Source organism: Rhinolophus sinicus, linkage group LG03, assembly GCF_036562045.2.
Source record: "Rhinolophus sinicus isolate RSC01 linkage group LG03, ASM3656204v1, whole genome shotgun sequence".
Classification (NCBI taxonomy): domain Eukaryota; kingdom Metazoa; phylum Chordata; class Mammalia; order Chiroptera; family Rhinolophidae; genus Rhinolophus; species Rhinolophus sinicus.
In genome coordinates this window covers 59381676-59405298 of record NC_133753.1, presented here as the reverse complement: position 1 = coordinate 59405298, position 23623 = coordinate 59381676, and the positions used below count along the sequence as shown (strand labels likewise).

General features: G+C 39.2%; 1 protein-coding gene across 10 annotated transcripts in view; it reads left to right on the top strand.

The window, feature by feature from the left end:
- Positions 1–23623, top strand: part of SEMA6D (semaphorin 6D) — a 560420-nt gene that overhangs the window by 447771 nt on the left and 89026 nt on the right. The gene's annotated exons all lie outside the window — the stretch shown is intronic.

The following is a 23623-nucleotide window of genomic DNA, read 5'->3' as shown; positions in this document are numbered from 1 at the left end:
AATGTCCAAAGTTTATTATGCAAATGTACGTTCAAGGGTGCCATAAGGATGGAGACCTGAAACGCATTGGGTAGTGTGGCCTCATAAGCCCTGTTGGACAAAAGAGAAGGGAGGCAGGGGTCTGTGATTCCAAAGGGAAAGTAGGTAAGCAACCATATGGTAAACAAATTCTTGCTGGGCCATCTAGAAATGATGTGACACGGAGAGGCACAGGCTCTGCTAGATTTCTTCCTGTGCAGTCACATAAGTGCTAAGGTGAGTATGCTAAGGTTCCCTTTCTGAAGCAGGTTTTCTATCTAAATCTCTGTAGGCAGTAAAGGGTTGCTTCTGAGTCTTTTGTTTCTTAATGTAGGAGTTCAGAAGGAGCCAACCCAAGATATGCCTCAGTGGTATGTGGGTTATTTTGAGCTAAAGGCAACTGAGACCCTGCAGGCTCAAGAGAAACTTCTGCACCACCACCAGCACCACTCCCCACCTCTTATGTATCTAGAAGAATTTAAATTAGAAGCCTGTCCCACAATAAGAGTTAAAAACAAAAATGACTTTTTATCTATATATATGGTACGGCAAACTAATAATTACTGGACATGTTCTCTCCCTGCAATTACCTTTTGAAACCCCAATGTGCATTACCTCATCCCTAGCTCAGAATGTCTTATATATCTCAATTTTGCTTTTTGTGTCTGACTCTCTCATGTATGCGGGGTTCCCATACATATGCACATATTAAATTTGGTTACTTTCTCTTGCTAATCTATCTCATGTCGATTTGATTATTAGACCAGCCAGAAGAACCTTGAGGGTAGAGAAAAATTTCTCCCCCCTCCCCATAATAATAACCAGCTTAAAATCAATATCCCAAAAGGTACAATTTGGGGTGACAAAACTTTGGTCTGCCTCAAGAACTAGTGGTGTTGCATGTTAGAATGTATCAGTGTGTGTCTGTAGTGTTTGGGAAGGCGACAGCTTGCAATGTTTCCACCATGCTATGCATACGAAAGAGATGTAACGTTGGATCAGTATAGTGGCCAATACACACACACACACACACACAGAGGCAATCACAGTAATGTATGTGTGATTGTGTCACGTCCTCACAGTCTTTGAGTGCCATCTCCAAGAGTAGTAAAATGACAGTGGCAAATCCATTTCTGTGGTTCTGCTACGCTCTTTGAATGCATCACTGAAACCTAAAATTAGCCATGTCTTTATGAAACAGCATTCATCTCAGTTTTATCTGCTAATGACAGTGTTGTAAAATCAGAAAGGCCAGAAAATTCTGTTATTAGCTCATCACTCTTTGTGCATCCTTCTTAGTATGTCTCTTCCTTTGTCTCTATTTGAGCCCTAACTATGTCCAAATACATTTCAGCAATAACCTGCCTCATTAAGCTTTCTCGATATACACATATTTACATCACTTCTTGGAACTAATTTCTTTTAAACTTATATTTTAAACAAAGAACGCATGGATTCAGTTCAACATAATACATATATTTTGAGTACCACTGTGTGCCAACTTTGAGTTGAGTGGAGTACAAAAGAATTTTTTTTAAAGCAGATGGCATTTCACCTAGATTGAGGGAGTAGGTTGTGTGAGAGAAGACGGAGCTCAAAATAAGTAATTATTGTTCACAAAAAAACATTGAGTCATGTGGAATAATAAAAGTTATAGATGTGGTACATCCAGGGTGTGCATTTTGGGAAGAGCAAATAGTCTAGTTGGGATGAAGCAACACTACGCTACATGTTGGGAGAAGTAGGCTCAAAAGGTAGTTAAAACTATACTCCAGAAGCCACTGAAGATCAGAGTAATGTACTCAATGTATTCTCAAGCAATTTTGATGATCAAATAAAATAACATACATAAGGCATTTAATAGTATCTGGTACAACGCAGGTGCCCAGTAAACATCAACACTTTTCTATTTGTGGGCAATGGGAGAGACCTTACCGATTACACAGACACTACCAATTTCCAGAAAGAATGCTCCCAGAACATTGCTCACTGTGAAAAAGGTCACCATGTTTAGCAATGGAAAATTACTTTGTTCCAACAGTAAGATACTTAAAATATTTCACTCCTTTCAGCCAGTAAACTTAATTCTGACTCAATTCAGTGTCACTGGAACTGCATTACCTTGTTTCCTGATCCTGAATTAATCCCGGATTGACCTCTGAAGTAACGGATTCAGGATTTTGCTTTGTTTTGTTTCCGCAACAGTGATGGAGTTGGAAGTTTTGAGAAGAGACATCCATATGTAAACTGGTACTAGACCTTCTGATGTCCAAAAGTAAAAACCTGTGAAACTTGGTGTCCTAGTAAGGGAGCACCTGGAATACAGTGATCATAGTTCTTCACCGGATTTCTGGAAACAAAATTGACCAAAAGATCCCAGTGCTTCTTTGAGTTCAAGGCAGTCTGTGTAATGTAACTTGAAAACTGAACTGCTGGAATCTCCAAGATATTTTAGTGGTTTGGATGGCAGAAGAGAAAAAACGTTTGAAAATGCAACTCTCCTTCAGAAAATGCACACACTTAGGTGTGATACTTAAACTCCTCTAGCCCAGCGCTCTTGTTTGGAGATGCAGAAGTGCAGCTCCAGAAATAGGAATGGTTCCCCACGGACTCCGATACTATAAGCAGCACTCGTTGGATCAGAACTTAAAATCTTTTGACTTCTGGGTCTGTTCATATCTGACTGTGTCAAATTTTTTCTTCTTGACTGAAATGATATTTTTCTTATGAATAAAAAAATCTAGAAATAAGTATTAGAACAAGTCCGAAGACAAATGACACTGGTTATATTAATAAAAACTCAAAGAAAAACAATTTTCAACCCGTGGTATTGTATCTACTGCAGATATTATTTATTTATAGTGATTTCTGTTCAGCTAACATACTCGTACATTTATACACACATAGACACACACATAAAATGGTGACACTTCTTTTATATTTACAGGATGCCTACCTTATGTCTTATAATTGCAGGCACAACTACAGATGAATTTTCTCTGATTGGGTTATTTTTGAAGCTACCTCACCTCTATAATAGCTGAGTTCTGTTTATAGAATATTTAGTGAGCTCCTACCATATATGCCAGGCAAAACTCAAGGTAGTGGAGATCCCACTTAAGAAGTCTTCTTAACTTAAAAAGACAATAAAATAATTAGACACGAGTCTGTAGTGTGATAGGAACCAACCATTTATCATGTTTCACGGCTATAAAATATTCAAAAACAAGTAGCATACACTTGTAAGCATAACCGCAATTTGTCTGCATAACTAACAATCCCTTCTCACCAGGATGTGACCCTAGGCAGATCATTGACATCTCTGTGGAGGCACTTTCGGGGTACTGCCTTTGGTGTCCCTTTCCTTTGTGCTCAGTGTGCACCTCTTTTGTCCTCCTCTAAAGAGTTATAAACTATTGAAGGAAGATTTTCATCTACCCTCTCCATTCTTTCTGTCTTTTCTTCCCGTTCCTGTCTTTATTCAAGTTTTGTCTATTTTCTGCGTTTTCTTTCCAGCCTTTCTCCCATCCTCCTAACTTTTCAGGAAGCAAGAACAGTAGGTGGGAAAAGAGTAAGGTCATGGCTAGAGAGAGGGGATGAGCAGACTTTGCCTGGGGTAAATGCATTCAGACCCTTTTAAGCAACTTCTACCCTTAGTGACTAGCCTAAAAGAACTCATCAGCATTAGATCGTTTCTTTTGTTATTTTGTTTTGCTTTTAGCACTCATTTTATAGATAAAGAAACAACCTTAGGGAATTACATTTGGCTACAATCCAGTGAAGAGTATCCAGAATAAACTCAGAGTTCCAGGGTTCTTCCTATTGTTAGGCCATGTGTCCCAATTCTTAACGTTATAAAATATTGCTCTCCTATAAGTGGGAGCTTGTCAATAATATATGGATGGTCCCAGCAGCACGAGAGTCCAGATTTCTAAAACAGTCATGGTTAAATTTTCAACCAGCACTAAAAGGAAATTTGTATGACATCTTTTTCTGAACGTACAAAAATGCTTTTTGTTTATAAATTCCTACTTGAATATCCTTCCCTTACAATGTTTGTGTCTTCACTGTGTTGTAAGAATGCTGTGAGAAAAAACATGAAATGGAGCTGTCTTCCTGCTTCAGGAAGTTGGGCCCAGACAAGTCTGTATATGAGTACATAACTGCAAAGCCAGTGACCTAAGAAAAATCTCTCCTTTACTTCTATTGAGTACTTGCACTGGTAATTATATTTAGCACCAGCCTGGCTGGGGTAAAATTATGACATTTAAGGGACAGTCCCATGTTTAGCCACCAACTCCACTATTTGCAATTAGGAGGAGAATTGTGGAGACTGCATCTAAGAGAATGCTTTTGAGCAAGGTACGTCCTATGGGTTTGTGGCATCTTTCTGAAACCAAAATTGCATAGGGGAAACAAGACAGGGACAAAGACCGTAAGTACATACACCCTCGTGTACTGGGTACAATGCTGACTATTTTCTGCTCTTACAGAATTTGTTTTTCCTTAGTTATCAAAATACAGTTAAATTACTCCCACTGTGACACACCTGTGAGAAGTCCCTTCTCCTGTGGCTCTTGTTCCCTATTCTCTACATATAGGGACTGTGTGTCATCACATGAACAGCAAATGAAGCTTCTCAAAGAATACATTTTAAGTATTCGAAGGCAAAGTGCTCTCTATATTGTTATCATGGCCCTTACATGGCTCTTATATGGCCCTAAACAAGCTACAATGTGGGATGCCCAGCTACCCTGAGGCTACCATGCTGGGAGCGAGTCCATGCCACATGAAAGGCCCTCGTAGGCATCCAATCAACAGTCCCAACCAAGCTCAGCTTTGGAGTCACCGCAGCCCAGCCGTCCCACGTGGGAGTGAAGAAGCTTCCAGGTTCCAGCACCCAGCTGTCTAGTCACCCCCAGACTTCAAGTCTTTCCAGCGGAAGCACTCAAAATCATGATGCACAGCCAAGCCTTCCCACTGTGCGCTGTCCAGATTCCTGACCCACAGAATCTGTGAGCGTAATCCAACAGCCATTTCACACCACTCCGTTTTCGATAACTGAAACAATCACCATCATCATCATTCATGAACTTGTCATTATGAATTTTTTATTTTCTGAAACCCTAAATGGTTTTGCAGAACACTAGGAATATTTAAAAACACAACTCAAGCACAATGTAGGATAATTTTGTGTGGTGTTAAACCATTCTGTAGCATAGGAAGAGGCCTAATTCCTCAGACTGGGTGCTCCCCATGGGAGCCCAGACAGCTCCATAAATTGACACCGAGGGCAGTGTCCGGGGCCCAGGGTCCTACTTGGGCAGGCTCCAAGATGAGGAGAGTAGAGTGTCTCCTTCTGTATTTAGTCCCCTATGCGTATTCTCTGTTTCTATTGTTACACAAAAGGGTTTTCATTCTTTGCTTTACAATCTTGTTAAGCAAATACAATTAGCTACAATTTTCATGAAATTTGTTTTGAAAGAGTTAACTCCTTAGCAATACAACTGTGGAATATTTGTTTATCTCCAAGGTTACTCAAAAGTATCACTAATACTGAACTCCACTGACTTTATTTCTCCTTCAATATACCTTGTGGCCTGGAGTATACTTTGTTAAAACAATAATCTAAAACGACGCCCAGTGTTAAGGGCTCTGAAATAACTTGAGTCAGTTTGTTCTGTGTCATCCTATAAACATCTAGTTGATCTAACACTGGAAAGGATGAAGACTGAAATGAAGTCTGACCTCTTCCAGCCTGGTCTTGGCCAACTAATTCCCACACTGCTGTTCAGAACGTATACACTATTTCAACATCTTATGTATAAAGAGCTTGGTAATATATGGGCTCTATTCTCTCCTAGCTGCTTGCTCTGGTTTCATACATCTCAGAAATTACAAAATCAATGAGATAAATGCCACCCTGCCTTCCCTCCACCTCTCTCTGCAGGCTCCACTTCAAGAAACCAAAGGCAAATGTGAACCTACAGAGTGAGACCCTCCGTCGATTGGGAAGGAACAGTTTCTCCAACACTGTAAATTTGCTGTTCCTTGACATAGTGAATAGTGTCCTTTTCCTGACCATGACTGGTCTCTCTGACGCTGCAGCTTCTGTCTCCCCACATCCCCCGCTTGCAGTGACGTTCTGACCTCTCCGAATGTCGCTGGTGGCAGTTCCATCCAGGCTGAGTCTTGCCTCCATCCTGTGGTAGCTTCCTCTGCTGGAGGACCCTCCCATCTTCCAGCTCTCCCCCTACCCTCAGCCCTAGTCTAGTAGGAAATAAATTACAGTTCACGTCTCATAGTAAGGTATTTCCTTTTGTTCTCCACCACTTTTTATTTTTTAAGAAGCACAAGCTTATGGAAAAGTTGGGAAATATTACAACGAACACCTATATAGGTTCACCAGTTAGCTGCCTTTGGCTTTAGCTTCATCTTTCCATCTCTCTTTTCTTACCTTTTGCTGAATGGTTTGAAAGTAACTTGGGCAGAGCCATTGGGTCATTTCACCTGTAACTATTTGTGTCCATAGCTCCTCAGAACAAGGACGTTTTTAAAGCACCATGTTTGAAGTCCTTCCGGGCACCCTTGTCCTGCATGCAAATGGAATCCTTACTTCTTCCTTTGAGGCTCCCCCTCCCTGTTTCTCACACACACACACCTCTGTCTTAGCATCTGTGACTCATGCGGTTGCATGGAGTTGTTTATAAGGGCGGTATCTTCTTGATCAGCTGTAAGCGCCTAAGGGCAGGGCTTCTTTGCTTATTTTTCTCTGCATCATCAGTGCCTGGCCCAATGCCTGGCATATGGTGCATGTTTGTTAACTGTTAACCAAATAAATGAATGGCTCAACAAGGGTAGTCAGTCCTCTCTTGGTTTCCCTTCCCAGAACTCCACAGCCGCTCATCCCCTTGGCCATCTGCCACTCCTATCTTAACAATTCAGAAACTTCCTTTGTCTTGACTATTCAGAGACTTCCTTTGTCATTCTCTGCAACTGTTCAGAACTCTTATCACTCTCTTACCCCAGCCTTGCTCCTTTCAGTGTCACAAGGTGACTTGCCTGTCTCTTCACACATATCTGTCAATTTCTCCATCAACCCCTTTCTCTTCGACACCTGTCTCTGTCATTTCCTTCCCAATTATTTCAGAGAAAGAAACGTCTTTCATCCTTTACTAATCAACACTTGCATCTGTGTTTCATCACATCCCGTTCTGTGAGTTGCGGAACAAACTGCCTTGAAGTCTGACCCAGATTTGAATCCTCACACTAAAATTTTGCAGCTGTTACCAGCCTCTTCTTCCAGAATATGGGAAATGTATTGTGATCATGGGTAGTTGTAGGTTTCAGTAACTTTTGTGAAACAACTACCCGACATAGGATAGTCAGTCAGTTAGCGTTCGTCCTCATCCTTGTTCAGTTCCCCAAAGCAAAGCAAATTCTTTCACTCATTCTGTACCTTTGGGCATGTTGCCCCTGCCTGAAATGGCCCTAGCTTCTCTCCAGTTGGAAAAATTGCACATCTTTCAAAATCTTGTTTCAATGACGTACTCACTGAGAAGCATTCCTGCAGCGTCACCCTGTCCTCTGGAACACCCATGAACAAAACATAGAACTAGTCAGTCTCTTCTCTGTGCTCCCTGCATCCTCATAAACACCACAACAAAATATTCATTCTGTTGCATTGTAAACAACCATTGAGGGTCTGTCATGCTCACTCCTCTGTGAACTGTCGTGTGTTTGTGTGTGTTACACACACATGTGCCAACCCACCACCAATGACATGATACATTATCTGAGAACCTGCGGTGCCTCAGAAGTGTGTTGAGTGAGAAGGGCCTGCTTTCGGTGTGTCTGTTCTTATAGCTTGGCAGTGTGCTTGACTGAAGAATCAGGGCCAAGACTCGGGAATGTGGGCCATCTGACAGCCCAAAGCCAGTGAGACCTGGGGACAATGCACATGGAGAAGCATTCCAAAATGAGACCTTCCTAGCACTGTAGACTCCCTTGAAATAAAGCATAGTACATTTTCTCTTTCTGTAATAAGGGCAAGAAAAATTTTCTAGGGGATTAAAATAGTTAAGAAATTGAATTTTGAAGAACCAAAGGAGTCCCCAGTGCCTCCTTCCTGTATTCACACACACACACACTTCAACACTTATAAACCCACCCACCTCCCTCTTTTTTCACTCATTTTTAAAGGGCTGCTATTAAATTCCCAAGTCCAGTGATTTTCCTGTGGGCATCTACATTTTCCTTCTGCTCTGTTGATTACTAAGTGTTATCCAGTCCCTTTTTTGGTAGCAAGAAATATGAGTATTACACAATATAGTGTTTTATAAGGATTTGGGTTTCCATTTAGTTACTTTCAATAAGAACATTTTGTAAACCAAGTTTGTGTTCTGGAGAAAACAATGGTATTGTTGAGATGATAGCTTTGGATTTAGATTCTATTTTGATAATAGAATATAGAAAAAAAATACCTTCGTGTTTTTATTCTATTTTCAAAGAAATTGGTGGTGGGTTTTTTTTTTTTTTTCTTTTAATTTAAACATTTCCCTGCAGTATTGATAACTCAGAGCAAATCTCATTATACACAGTGCATAAGAACCAGAAAATGATGCTGAATTGTGTTGAAAAATGAAACTGAGTAGTTTCAGCTAGAGACAATACTTGTTCTAAGAATTTTTGAAATACCTATGATTTGCTTGTCACTGTAGTAGGCAATGTAAGAATACAAGAGAACTGTCAGAACTGGCCCGTGCCCTCAAAGTAGATACAAAATGTGGACACAAGTCAAAGTATAAAATAATGCAATACAGTATTTGTTCCTATGACAAGTATATAAAAGGTATAGATAAGACCTACAGGAACTGACATAATAAGAAATGTCTGAGAGCTAGGAAAAGTGACTTAAGCAGGGCAGCAGGTAGTGTTTAAATAGGTGGGGGGACTTCAGACAAAGGAAAAGTGATGATGCCCATTGCTTTTTGGAAGCACTAGAAATAAGTCAGTCTGGCCAGAGTACTGGGTAATGGAAGGCAATAACATATTTGGGGCCCAGAGATGGAAAGTTTAGGTTGACAAAGTAAGGAATCTGGACAGTAGGGATCTAAGTAGTAACTAAGCAGAAAAAACATGTCTTTTAATACTGCAAACGATAGATTGGCATGGGAGAAGATTGGAGGCAGGAATAGCAGTTCCGAGGCTGTAACAATATTTTAAGTTTGAAAACCTGGTGGTGGTAGCAATAAAATGAAATTGAAGAGATGTGAAAGAAGGAGCTATAAGGCTTGGTAGCTGGGTCGATATAAGGGCAAGCAAGAGAGAAAGAACTTACATGACAGAGAGGAATATGGTACCAATAGAGCACAGTAGAATAGGAAGCTGAGACGTTCTGATAGGAGGACAAATGTGTGTGGGTATGTTTGTAAAAATAACAACTACTACTATTTATTGATCATGGACTGCATGCCAGGTAGTCTGCTAATAATAATAGCAAACATTTACATTGTGAGTACTACGTATCACTCACAGACACTGTTCTAAAACGTTACCTATATGAACTTATAGAAGATTTTTAACATCCTTATGTGATATTATCACCACATATTAATACTTATAATGCCCCTATGTGGCATCTCCATTTTACTCTATGAAGGCACTGAGGCACAGAGAGATTAAATGACTTGCCAAAGGTCACACACAAAGCCAGAATTCAAAAGCAGGTAGCCTGGTTCCAGAGTCTGAATTCTTAATTGCTATGCTATGCTACTAAGCATCGTACATGCCTTCATTAGTTACACCACAGCAGAGCCCAAAAACAGTGAGAAATGACTTTCCCAATCCTCCTCATTTTACATATCAAAAACTGACTCTTAGAAAGTGAAATATTGAGGCCAAAATGCCTACTACTCTCTTGACTATAGGCCACAAAAGCTTATGGAAAAAGACCAAACCAAAGTTATATGTAAAAGTCGTGGAGACTGAAACCCTAAAAGTAGTGCAAATAGTGAGGAACATAGGATTAACTCCTGAGTTTTAAGAAAAATACATGCCAATAATATTTTAATTAACTTGAAATAATTATATCACTGATGTAGTTTATTCTATCACCAAGTTGTATTAAAATGTTTATTGGCAATCCTGAGTATTAATGATATCAATAAAAACGTTTGTACTAGGTTTTATTTTCCTAATTGCATCAGCTTCTCTTTCTGGTTAAATATGATAATTATATAACATCAGTATGAAAATTTCACTCAACTTGACTTGCTTCTTTTTATTTTTCCACTCTAGGCAATGTATTAATAATTATCAGAATAATTCAGTGCAACCTAATAAATATGACCTAATAATATTTAATCACATTAATAATGTAAGTGGCAAAAATTAAATGACATTCAGAAATGTTCCTACAATTTTAACAAATTGGTTGGGTTATCAGATGAGATTTTTATTGCAAGCCATCTTCTTTAGCATCTGAGGCCAGAGGCAGAAAGATCTGTCATCTCCCTGGTTGTTGTCAAAAACACGGGAGGATCACTTCTGCACATTTCCCTGGGTCCTGAATGACATATGCCCCTAGCCTGGCAATCTTCCCTCACCCCCAGAAAAGCCCCCAATGGCCAGCTATCCACTTGAGCCACATCCCTACAATTACTCTTTGCAAAGGGAAAAAGAACTAAATTGTTTGCAAGCGTAAAATCTGTACCCAATCATAAGAAGCCTGAGGCTAAAAATCTGTTGTATACTTTTCTCCTTTCTGAAATAATATTAAGCTCAAGCATATATAATTATACAGGAATCACCAGGCTGTGAAGGATGAGAAAATATAACACAATTATCTCTTCACAAACCGCAACTGAAATCTGACAGAAATCAACATGAGCTGAGAACAGTTTTCCCCTCCCCTTTTCCTCTCCAACTTAACCCCTGATTTCAAATGGCTGTCTACTAGAATCCATGTCTGGAAATGCTGCCTACACGCCTGTCACACCACAATTGTGCTGGTCCAGAAAGTATTCTATGGGAGATGTCACGTTCAATCCAGGGATAAGGTTTGCAGAGAAAGCTTGTTGTTTTAATGCATTGGCAACACTGTAAGCTTCATAATCCACTGAAAACCAGCCCAGTCTATGGGCATAGCCAGCTCTGCTCGGGGGAACTTGCCTTGAGGTAGGAAAAGGAAAAGGAGGGAGCTGCCATGTGGGACTAGGAGGGAGAGATTAGCACCAGGTTAATTGAGAGAAGAAAAACAATGAAAAGAAAACAAGGAGTTAATTTCCCAACTAGCCTGAGGCCTGCAGCAGAGCTCTTCTGCCCACAGAAGAAAACTTGCAGGAGTACCTAATAAAGGTCTCCGTGGGAGAGGTAATGCTATGCTTCCATTCCTTAGGATATGTCTTCAGGCTGTGCCCTCTGTACAGTACTTTCTCAAGCTAGTTTTCTATGCATTCACACCTCTGCTTCTTATCTCATTGTCTCCCATCTGGTTCAGTCTTTGCATCTATCCTGGTGGCAGTTTCATTTAACTTTGTCCCCAGACACTGTGTCGATCTCCCTTTATGCTGTGCAGCCTGGGAGACATCCCCACCTCAGTACAAAGTCAGTAGTGCTTCCTGGGACCCCATCCCCAGTAAAGTGTCCCAGACACCCATTGGCTTGAACTCATATACAGTGAAATAGGGAAAATATGCTATTGGTAGCAGAATCATTTCCAAATAAGAATTTAGTGTCTATTTCAAAAATCAGTTTTCGGGTAATTTCCACATCTCTGAAATATCCTCAAGCCTGGCTTTTTCTCCTGGTCAAAGGGAGAGTGGCAAGGAAGAGTTGGAAGGAAAGAAGTAGATTGTGGAAAGAGCATCTGATTCTCCAGCCACCATTATCATTGTCATCAGAAGTCACTGGGACCATATTAAACCCTTATAATTCAACTTGAATAAAGCACAATTTTGAGAAAGCTTGATTCATGTAGAAAATATCAATTAACTGTTCTTTGAGTAAGAGGATAACTTTAAATTCCCACACACTGGGTCACTTTTGCCCCCTCTACTGCCATTCTGAGCACCTCTGCCTTCCTCTACCCTATTTGTAGCCATTGTTGGAAGGGTGAGGGGTCTGTTTATAACCACTCAAGATCACGTATTAGACTTTGCCTTTTTAACCAAAATACTAAATTACGTCTTTAGAAGCAGCCTGGTCCAGCCAAAAGCAAGATTAGAGGGGAGGGATGGCAGCTGGATGAGGCTGGGGCTTTTGTAGTCTCAGAAGGCATTGTGTACATGAGGATTAAGGTAGAGTTAATTATAGGAGCGAACTATGGCAGCGACACTGTTTTGCAGCTGCCCCTTTACTGAGGATTCGCGGAGCATCTGCATCCCTTCCCCAGCAGAAGTGGGAATTCCTGTTAGTTGAGGGGTTAACGAATAATTAGTAGCTGTCAGATTCTAGGTCTCTTGGAAGACCTGGCTCAGTGATCTAAGTGAAAACTAATGGTGGGGCCTCCACGTGAGCAAATAAAACAGGCTGAGTTACATAACAGCATGTCAACAATGCAAAATACAGAGCAGAATTAAAAGGAATCCAATCAAGGAGTGACCACAATACTATAAAGCCACATAAAAGTGCTTTTTGGTATTATCAACACTATTATTTCCTAGTTAGCATACACAATTTAGATTGACTTAATTCTCCAAGTTTCTGATTCTTCCCCTTACCCAGTGTTATAGGCTGAATTGTGTCTGCCCAAAATTTGTATGTTGAAGCCCTAACCCCCAGTACCTCAAAATGTGACTATTTGGAGGTGGGGCCTTTTCCCTGATTTGACCTATGCGGCACTGCAGGGAAACTGGCCTCTGTAGTTTGTATTTCCTTGGTTCCTGAGATCATTGGCTTCCAGCTGAGTTTAGCCAATAAGAGACATTGGCCAGAGTTCAGAGGACAGGAGGAAGGAAGAAGCTTTTCCTCCTTGGGTCTCCCTCTGCAGCAGCTGTGTCCCTCTGGGATTCTAGTTCCAACAGGACAGGTTCATTGTGTTACAGATTGTATTAGGTGACTCTGCACCTGGGGCTCCAGCAGCACTGCCTTCTTCCTTTCTTTGCTTTCGGCACGGCACTGGTACGGACTACCTACCGGGGCTAATCTCTAGGTCTTCTCAACATCCTGTTTGGCTTCTCAGCTAGTCCAATATCAGTGCAGTTAACTCCCTGCTTTGAATACAATCAGTGCTAAATACGAAGTATGGTTTTGTTTTCCTGGTTAGTCCCTGCCTGATGCAATTTCTGTTCTCAGTATCACCTTATTGTCCAAGTCAGCTGCTGGAGTTCCACATGTCATGTCTAGTTCTACAACAGAAGAAGAAGAAAACTGAAGAAGAATGAAAAGGCCTTACCTCTTGGCTAAGTCCGCTCTTTTAAATGACCTTTCAGAAAATCTCATACAGTATTTCTACCTATACTTCATTGGTCAAAATTTAGTCACATGACTACTCCTCGCAACAAAGGAAGCTGAGAAATGTAGTCTATTAATTGGGTCCACTGACATGATGAATAAATTAGGATTTTGTTACGAAAGAGGAATGGGGAAGAGGATATTGGGTGACAAATAGCTATTTCTGCTACTGTATATTAAAAAAGTACTTCCATGTCGCTATGCTTGACCCCTTTCATGTTAATCTCCATTTGGTCTGATACTTTTAGAGACAGCTAGTCTAATATTGGAAATCTGAGAGACCACACTCAAATTAATGGCTCTCACTTTCAATTCTGTGGAACAATTGAGACCAGAGTACTAATTACATTGTCCTGCTTATCCCAAATAGAATAGTGTGGAATCAAAAGGAAGAAATGTAGAATCTGAGAGCCAATGAAGCATAAGGTACTCTTTAGGTTATCTATTGCAAAATATTCCAAAACTTATATCTTGAAACAAATATCATTTCCTCTCATGGTTCTGTGGGTAGGCTGGACTCAGATGGGGAGTTCTCTCTTGGGGTGTCTCATGGGATCAAAGATGGTGGCTGGGCTTCAGTCTTCTGAGGATTCTGCTGAGCTAGACGTCCAAGAAAACTTAGTCTTGGCTAGGACGAGGAGCTGGTTATGGGCTGGGAGCTCAGCTGGGGCTGTTGACTATATTGCCCATGCATAGCCTCTCCATGTGCTTGGGCTTCTCACAGCAGTGGGGCTGGATTCTAAAAGAGAGCGTCCCAAGAGATCCAGGCAGAAGCTCCCATGGTCCCTCATGACCTAGCCTTACAATTTTCTGGTGTCACTTTGCTACATTATATTGGTCAAACAGATTCAAGCAGAGAGTAATTAGACTCCATATCTTAATGGGAGAGTGGCAAAAATCACGTTACCGACAAACATATGGGAATGAGAAATAATGTTACAATCATCTTTACAAAACTCAGTTTGTCATAGTTACGAAGAAACAGAAGATTGAGGTCCATTCCTGTGTGACCTTGGTTTAGATTCCTTCCCTCTCTGAACTGCAGGATGTTCAATTCTTAAATGAGAGAATTGAATAAGATACTCTTTTTACATTTCATTCATGCTGAAAACATCCAGTGTTTGGCCCATTGGGAACAATGACATCTGTATCTACTAAAAATCAAGAAATAGTAGAAAAGGAAAAATCAAGAAATAGTAGAAAAGGAAAAGCTTAAATTGCTAGCAATTCTCATGATGTAGCTTTTAGGCAGAGAATGTAAGAAATTAGGTGATTAAAGACTTTTCACAAAAGCACACCATGTTTGAAAGCTGTAGAGCAGCAAAGAAGCATTATAATCCCACTAAATTAAAAGCCTCAGTAGAAAAAGGGAGTGTGAAAATGGGGAGTATCCTTTTTCAATGAGAACCACCCTGTGAACATTAATTTTCTCCTGCAAATCTCAAGGCATCTGACACATTCACTAGCTTAAGGTTTTGTTGTTTTCTTTTTACTGGAGAGGTACCAGTGGCACAGAGAACATAATTTTATCATGGAAAATTAGAGCTGAAGGGGACCTCAAGGTCATCTTATCCAGTGCAGTAATACAGGGCAGAAGAGTACAAATTATATACACCCACTGAGATCATAATCTAGAGATTAAATGATTTCCCCAGCATCAAACAATGAGTCAGTGGCTGAGCTATGGCAAGGAGTTAAAAGTTCTCAACTTCTCAGTCACAGACTAGCAGAGGTCTCTTTTTAGTCCCTGACAGTCAAAAAATGCTTTATGATTTTCAAATGTTTGCATAGACTTCCTCCCTCCCTCCTTTCCTTCCTTCCTTCCTTCCTTCCTTCCTTCCTTCCTTCCTTCCTTCCTTCCTTCCTTCCTTCATTCCTCCCATCCATCCTGTCTTTCTCAGTCCTTTCTTACGGATATGTTATATATCAGAAAATCCTATCTAAATTATTTCTTTTGATCATTACATCAGCCTGATGATACTACTAAACACTATTTATTGTCCACATTTTACAACTGAGGGAAATAGAGCCCTTGTAAGTTGGGGAGACTTGCCAAATACATAGCTAGTAAGTAGCAAAGTATTGTGGATGGGAGTGGCAAAGTACTGATTGCTATTCTAGCACACTTTTTCTTTCCCTTCAGTCATAATTATTGTGGTAATGGCCAAAGTTTATTCAGTCTTTTCTATTTGTTGGGCTCTGTATCTTAATACTTTACTTTCAATATTTTGTTTAATTCTCACAATAGTATTCTAGTGTGATAGTGGCTATTATTAGCTCCATTTCCATATGAGTAAACTGAGGCACAGAGAGGTTAAATTGAGGTCCCAAGGTTATGAAGCTACTAAGTATTAAAACCAAGAATAAAAACCACGATATCTGCCTCCAAATTTCAATTCATAAAGCATATTCTAAAATCCTCAGAAGCCCTAGTCATCTGAGAAGGTAACTTCTAGACTCTTAAAAAATAAGAATATGATATTGGAAATCTGTTTGCTGTAATAGATTATGTGTTTACGCACATAGAATTAACTTAACATTTGCTGCTATTGCAAATAAAAGTACTTTAACACTTTAATTTATGGACCATATATATGTGTGTGTATATATATGTACTATATCTATATATATGTGTGTGTGTACATATATGTGTGTGTGTGTGTGTGTGTATATATATATATATATATATATATATATATATATATATATATATGTTTGAAAAACATCAACTTGAGAATCAGAAAAAAGATCTGAGCCGAAACTCTGCCCTTCGGGCTCTGTGACTGTGATGGAGTTAATGGGCAATTCCCTGATGTAGCAAATAAAGGGATTGGATTAAGTCGTCATGAAGACAACTCTGATCCAAACACATGGTATTGTTTTCCATCCACATTTTCTGGCTGAGAAAGATCAAAAATCCTTCTTTGGCCTCGGTCCTTCCGTTCTTCCCAGTGAGTCTCATACATTTTCACTGGGAGAACAGAAGAAAGAGCCTGATTTCCCAGTAGCTCCACTCTGGCTGTTCAGCCACCCTCCATCTCTTCTACTGATTCCAAACTTGACGGAGATGCCACACCTGTCATTTTTGCTGTAGCTTTACAACTTCCCTATTTTCCACTCAAAGTGCTTCATGGTATATATATTTTTTAATTTCTAAAAATTAAAATCAGTTTCCCCATGACAAATTTTGAAAATATTGAGATAGTGAAGGTAAGTTTATGGTAATAACCACAAATAATTTGTCAGTAATGTTCTAACGATACAAAATCATCGTCCCAATCCTTGGCTCAAGCCAATCCTGGTTTTCACAGAGGAGAAAACTGGAATCTCAATGATTTAAGTGATTTACCTGAGTGGTTACATAATTGTCTCATAACTCCAAGTTATTAAATGACAGAAATGGGCCTTAAAGCATCCCTGAATCCAGTTTGAGTTCATGCCAAGGTTTCAGGGTCCAAGAATCACCAGATATTCCCCATCATGGAATTGCCCTACTCACCTGCATGACACCCTGAAGACAACGCACCAGAGTGTGAATAGGCCCCTCCCTGTGCTGTCCAGGTAAGATTATGGGCACTAGCTTTCTCTCTCCATGACAAAACAGCAAACATTTCCTTTGGTCACCCATTTCATCACCTGCTTGTGGCAGCAACTAGCATATACCCAGAATCCTCGTACTATTCTGCATGCTATTTCTTATGAGTCAGAGGTGTTCCTTGAAATGCATGCCCATATCCCAGAATCTGTTCTCCTGGATTGACACTCTTCACTCACTAGAGTTCTTGTGTTTGGTGTCATATCATTTAAGAATTTTGCTCTGAACCAAAGAACAGGATGGAAACTTAATCAATAGATTTATTTTTTATATGAAAGAATGGGTGCTAATTGGTTAACGTATTGCCTCTTCTAGATAACATGCACACATTGAAAGGACTTTCTGTCTTTATGCTCAAAGAAATGAGGCCAGTGACATAAATGTAGTGACTTGGACACATTACAAAATCAGGTATTTATTGGCAAATTTGAGCTTTGCCCACTGCTCAAATGATTCAATATGGACAGTTACTAGATGGTGTAATATAAAGTTAAAATAGACGTAAGCCATACATATGATAAGGGGTTAATATTTAAAACATATAAAGAACTTCTATGACTCAGTAGCCAAAAAAACAAATAACCTAATGATTAAAAAATGGACTAAGAACTTGAATAGATGTTTCTCCAAAGAGGACATACAAATGGCCAACAGATGTATGAAAAGATGCTCAACATCATTAATCATCAGGGAAATGCAAATCAAAACTGCAATGAAATATCACCTCACATCTGTTAGGGTGGCCGTTATTAAAAAGAAAAAAAATCTGGAGCCCTGATACACTGTTGGTGAGAATGTAAAATGGGTCAGCATCTATGGAAAACAGTATGGAAAATCCTAAAAAAATTAAAGATAGAACAATTATGTGAACCAGCAATCTTATTTTGGGGTGTTTATCTTGAAACAAATATCAAAGTATTGAAATACTTCCAATACTTTATCCCAATACTTTATCCCAAAGTATTTCAATACTTTATCCCAAAGTATTGACATCAAGTTCTCAGAGAGGTATTTCCATTTACATATTTAGTGCAGTAATATTCATAATAGCCAAAAGGAAAAAAAAATAAACAAAACCCAAAAAACCCTAAATGCCCATAAACAGATGAATGGATAAAGGATTATTCAGCCTTAAAAAGGAACAAAAATCTTACACGTGCTACAACATGGATGAACCTTGAAGACATTAAGCTGAATGAAATAAGCCAGTCACAGATTGACAAATACTGCATGATTCCACTTCTACGAGGTACCTAATACAACCAAACTCATAGAAGCAAAAAGTAGAATGGTGGTTGTCAGTGGCTGAGGGAGGGGGGAAATGGGGAGACTGATTAATGGGTATAAAGTTTTAATCGTGCAAGATGAAAAAGTTCTAAAGATCTGCTATACAACATTCAGCTTATAGTTAACAATACTATACTTAACATTTGTTATGAGGGCAGATCTCCTCTTACGTGTTATTTATTACCAAAAAATAAAAGAGAGAAAAAATTTGAATGAATGAACAAACGAATGAATAAATACTTGCCTCAGACCAATCTTTGTCACTCAATCACTATATGACATCAGGCATGATATTTGCCTCTCTGAATCCTTAGGTCATAATATCTTCTATACAATGGCGATCTGAGATTGAAATGAAATGATTATTAATTATAAAGCATTCTAAAACATATAAAATGATTCATTGTAAAGTGTATAAAATGAAAGTTGGGTTTATAATTGTTGCCATAAATTGTATTCGTATTTCTTCACCTGAAGAAATCATAATGGGGAAGTAGTTGATGTTGGCAAAATTTCTCAAGTATAATCAGTAATAAATGTATTTACCATAAAAATTACTCTCTAAGAAAAAGCTTTTAAGGTCTAGTGGTCTAGTTGTTTCAAATAATATTCAATTTTTATAAAAGCCAAGTTTCGGTTCCATACTGTTAATCTCACTAAATGTCACTCAGTAAGGTCTGATTTAGGGAACATATACAGACCCCTAAAGGGTAAAGTTAGCTCTTAGGTCTCTTAGGACCAGTTACTATGTCAGGAGACCAAGGTGCCACAGCCTGACCCAAACAAACAAATAACCACTTTTGTGTCAGTTCATGTCTGCAGTATTCACATCATTCATTCTAAATCCTATCTTCAAATCACAAAGGAAAAAATGTAAAGAATTGGTGACCTTACTGGCCAGCTAACCCCTTTTATTCCTGATTTCCAGAGCTTGGTTTACCCACCCTGCATACCAAGTTTTGGATGGTACTTTACCAGGATGGCATATCCATGTCATCCTGCACAAGTAAAACACCTATTATACTATATTGCAAATCAATCAGTATTATACTCTAAAAATAACAAAACTCTGCCAAGTAATAATATAATATCCTAGTAATTAAATCATTTTTGATGTCAGTTCATTTGGCTTGAGCAGTACATAAAGCTCTCCTCACAAATGTCCTCTGAGAAAAATGAAGATGGAAACTCTGGACACCACACAAACACCATTTGAGAGAAGGGGGACAGCTTTCCCCAGCAAAAGAGCATATAAATGCTGCTGCTTGATTTCCTGCACACAGTGAACATGCTCCAGTTTAATTCTCATGGCTGCATCGAGACTCTAAACAGCAGACCATGAAGAGAAATGACTTGTCTGTGCGCATATTTTTATGTCAGGATCTTCACCTAGAAAGTGGTGATGTCCACGTTCTCAAAATGGAAAAGCTAGTAGTTTATGAAAATCTCAAAATCCTTACATTTGCATTGTATTATAAACTCTGCACTTGGAAAGCACAGCACTTTTTGTGTTTAGTACCTACTGTTTATCAGAATGTGATATAAGTTTAGTTGTATATCTTGTCTGCATTCTTTTCAGAAAAAGGTCAACCTTGGACATTTTATTTACTTTGTATTCATATTTGCTCTGTTTCTGAGCATGCCCAAAACGGTTACTTAAGTACGGCTAGTATTAGTGTCACATACCTAAGAATTAGTATGGCTGTACTAGCACACGGATGATTCATTCTTCTCTGGGATTGTAGACATTGAGTCCATGGCTAAATGAAAGAAAGATTGACTGCACAAAGGAAATTCAATGTGTCTTCATTGAGTTCAGTTCTAATAGTGTGTAATTAATGTTACTTCTCTCTAGCAACATGCATTTAGTGACCCTCCTCAGGTTTAATACGTAGTGATCGGAAAATCCAAGAGGTGCTGATGATTTAAGGAATCCAAGAGGCAGGATTCCTTAAAGGGATGGATATGTTCTATATCAATATAGAGTCATCTTCAGAATGGCAGGCTCAATGGTCTTCACACCTAAGCAGTTTTAGCAGGAAGAGTTTATAGGCCTCATTACCCTCCCCCTCAAAGATGCTGATGCCTTCCTAAGGCCACTAAAAAGGTGGTCATGCTTTCATTATCTTCATGTAGGTTATGCACTTTTATGGACTAGTCCCCAACCTAATAATAAAATCAACAATAATAACAAACTAGCATTTATTGAATGTTGGCTACATGTTTGGTACTGTCATAAAAATATATGCACACATGTATTCATGACCATATCATCATTTTCTCTTTTAAAAAGGTTGAGATGAGAACTGTACTCATTTTACAGTTAGTATTGAAGCACAGAGACATGACAGAATATAAGCTCCCTGAATGCAGGAGTTTTTGACTATTTAGTACACTGCCATGTTTCCCAGAGTCTATAATAATAATGTCTGGCACATACAAGGGGCTTTATAATCATCTGTTGAGTATATGAATGACTGTAGCTTCTCTAAGGTTACTATGCCAGCAGTTATCCAGTTATAATTGAAAGTTAAATATTTAGCAAATTGTGAGAGTTTTTAATATGGGAATTTGATTTTTTAAAATTTGTATTGGCAGACTTATTACAACTATAATCAGTTTCAGTTATTCAATCTAATAATTGTGATTCAAAAATGAAAGTTATTCCATTCATACATTTATTTGCACATTAATTCACTTAAATATTGACTTTTAAAATATTCATTGCATGGATTCCATATGCCAGACTCAATGCCAAATATTGGAGACATAAGGAAACTCAGTATAAAAACCAGTGATAGGCAAAGTGGAATAGTGATTGTGTCATGAAATAATAAGGAGGAGGAGGAAGAAAGAGTGGACTAAAATGTAGGATTAAATAATATACAGAAAAGCTCACACCTTACTTATTCATGTTTTATTATAAAATTCATGAAATTCTTGTGCAATACCATCCAAAAGGTTTTCCCAGAATCCCTGGAAAACAGAGCCTAAGTCAAATGCTTTCATGCTAACATTTCGTTGGTTAGTGCAATCCCAGGGAGACAGACAGGATGGAGAAAGCAGATGAGGCAGAGGGGAGAGAGTGAAGATGAGGGACATCACCAAGTTAGCAAAGAGCTGATTGCCTGGTCTGGCCAGAAGTCTTTTTAAAGGCCGTGTGAGGACTACTGTGTTGCTGAACAGTCCATTGGAGGAGGTGGGGGAGGAGATGATGAGAATTTACCTGCTGATTCCCTTCCATCTTTATCAGATTTTCCCCACAGAGAGTTAAGTCCCCTACATTCTGGCTTGGACCACGTGACCCTTTCAAGAAGCCATGGGGCAAGCCACCTCTCCCACTGCTGAGGTAGTTCTTTGTCTGAGTTCAGAAGTTGGGCTGAGACCCCTAATAGGAACCCCAAACCAATACAAGCTAGGGTAGGACATGTGACCAAGGATCCTGGAGACAGGTGAGGGCCGAAGGGTCTGGGGTTGACTATATGAGGAGCCTAATGCAACTTGCAAGTAAAACCGACCACATGGAGATGGGCCCCGTTCCTGTTAGGGCTTTACATCTCCTTTATACTCCACTCAACAACTACAGGAGAACTTGTAAAGAAGGGAAACGCGTTTAAAAAAGCGTGTCTGAGACACGCACCAGCGGAGGAGTGTATAATTATTGACACAGAGAGCCCACTGGAGAGCAGGTGGGTCTGGATGTGCAGAGAGAAATAGAGATGAAAACATTGGATATTATTTACTTAAAAGAAAATGTAGATATTTGCTCTCAGCTACTATCCAGATAGAAATGGATAACACATTTTTGCACAGTGGCAGATATATTGTTAAGATGACTTCAGTCATTTATAAACTACTTTGTTTCCAGGAAGATAAGCCATATAAATAATTTGAAATGGTTCACAAGTAACATTAAAGTTAAATCATGAATTGGGGGCAAAAGGGCAAATTTTCAGCATTTAGACATCGTAGAAGGTTCATTTAACTAAGTTTCAACCTTATGAAACTTTCTTAAAGTACTTCAGGGGCAGTTTCATCCCTAAACATGCAGGGTTAGGCATATAACCATGGTTAGACAGACTCAGAAAATGTTTAGAAGAAAAACACACATGCTTGCATGGAAAGAGATTCTGCAAGATAAGCTACCTCAAAGAGGTTTAGGGGATTCTCAATAATAATGCATCTACCTTGGTTTCTAATATTTTGGACCAACAAAACAGTGAAAAGGTATTACACAGATTCACTATCGCCACTGAGACCCTAGGGCAGCTCCACTGTCATTTTTTCCCATCCTCGCAGCCCCTCCAAGTCCCCAATCACAGCTGTCTCTCAGCGTATGAGCTCATCACCACTTCAACATGTGTGTCACATCCCTCGAATGAACACACAAAAGATAGTCTTATCAAAACTGTAGGTGACTTACAACTAAAGTAGTATTAATTATGATAGATAGAATGCCGCAAAAGAATTTGAGAGACTTAAGCAATGGAACGGAGCTAGGAATATGAAGTTTTTACAGAAATAAAATGGAAGTTCCTGTATTTTCATCCTTCTACAAATAATTTTGAGCAGTGTGGATACAGCCATGGGCAAGATTGAAATGCTTTCCTGACCTCAAAGCACTCAGAATTCAGCAGGGACTCTAAACTGGGAGGGAATGTCATTAGCTAGCAGAATGAAGATGTGTGGCCTAGTGTTATGAGAGTAGAAATTGTGTTGGGGTACGTAACTTCTCTGGAGGATATCTTCCAAGTCCCAAGAAATGACATTTAGGCTGGAATCTAAAGAAAGATTAGGAGTTAGCTAGATGAGGCAGAGATGAGAATGTTTCAGAGGGGAACAGTATGGTGGCATGGTTTATTCAAAGAATTGGGAAATGTAGCAAAAGCCAGATCATGAAAGGTCTCTTAAGCCACATTAAGTAATTAGGTTTTATTATAAAAGCAATGGGAGCCCACTGAACAGTTTTAAGCAGGAAAGTAACATAATTAAATATGAGTCTTAGAAGTATCAACCTGGAAGCATATGGAATATAGGCATGTACAGGAGAAATCCATGCTGATAGCCAGTCACAGTAAGAAAAGAGAGGAACAGAGAGAGATTAATGAGGTTGAAGCAACTAGATGTGGTGAGTTATCGGGTATGAGAGGTGAGGGGATAAGGAAACTCATTGATGATTCCAACATTTCTGACTTGAGTATCTGGTTGTATGATTATGCCATTCAGTGAGATGAAAACATTGAGGGGACAGCATTTTAAGGAGAGAAA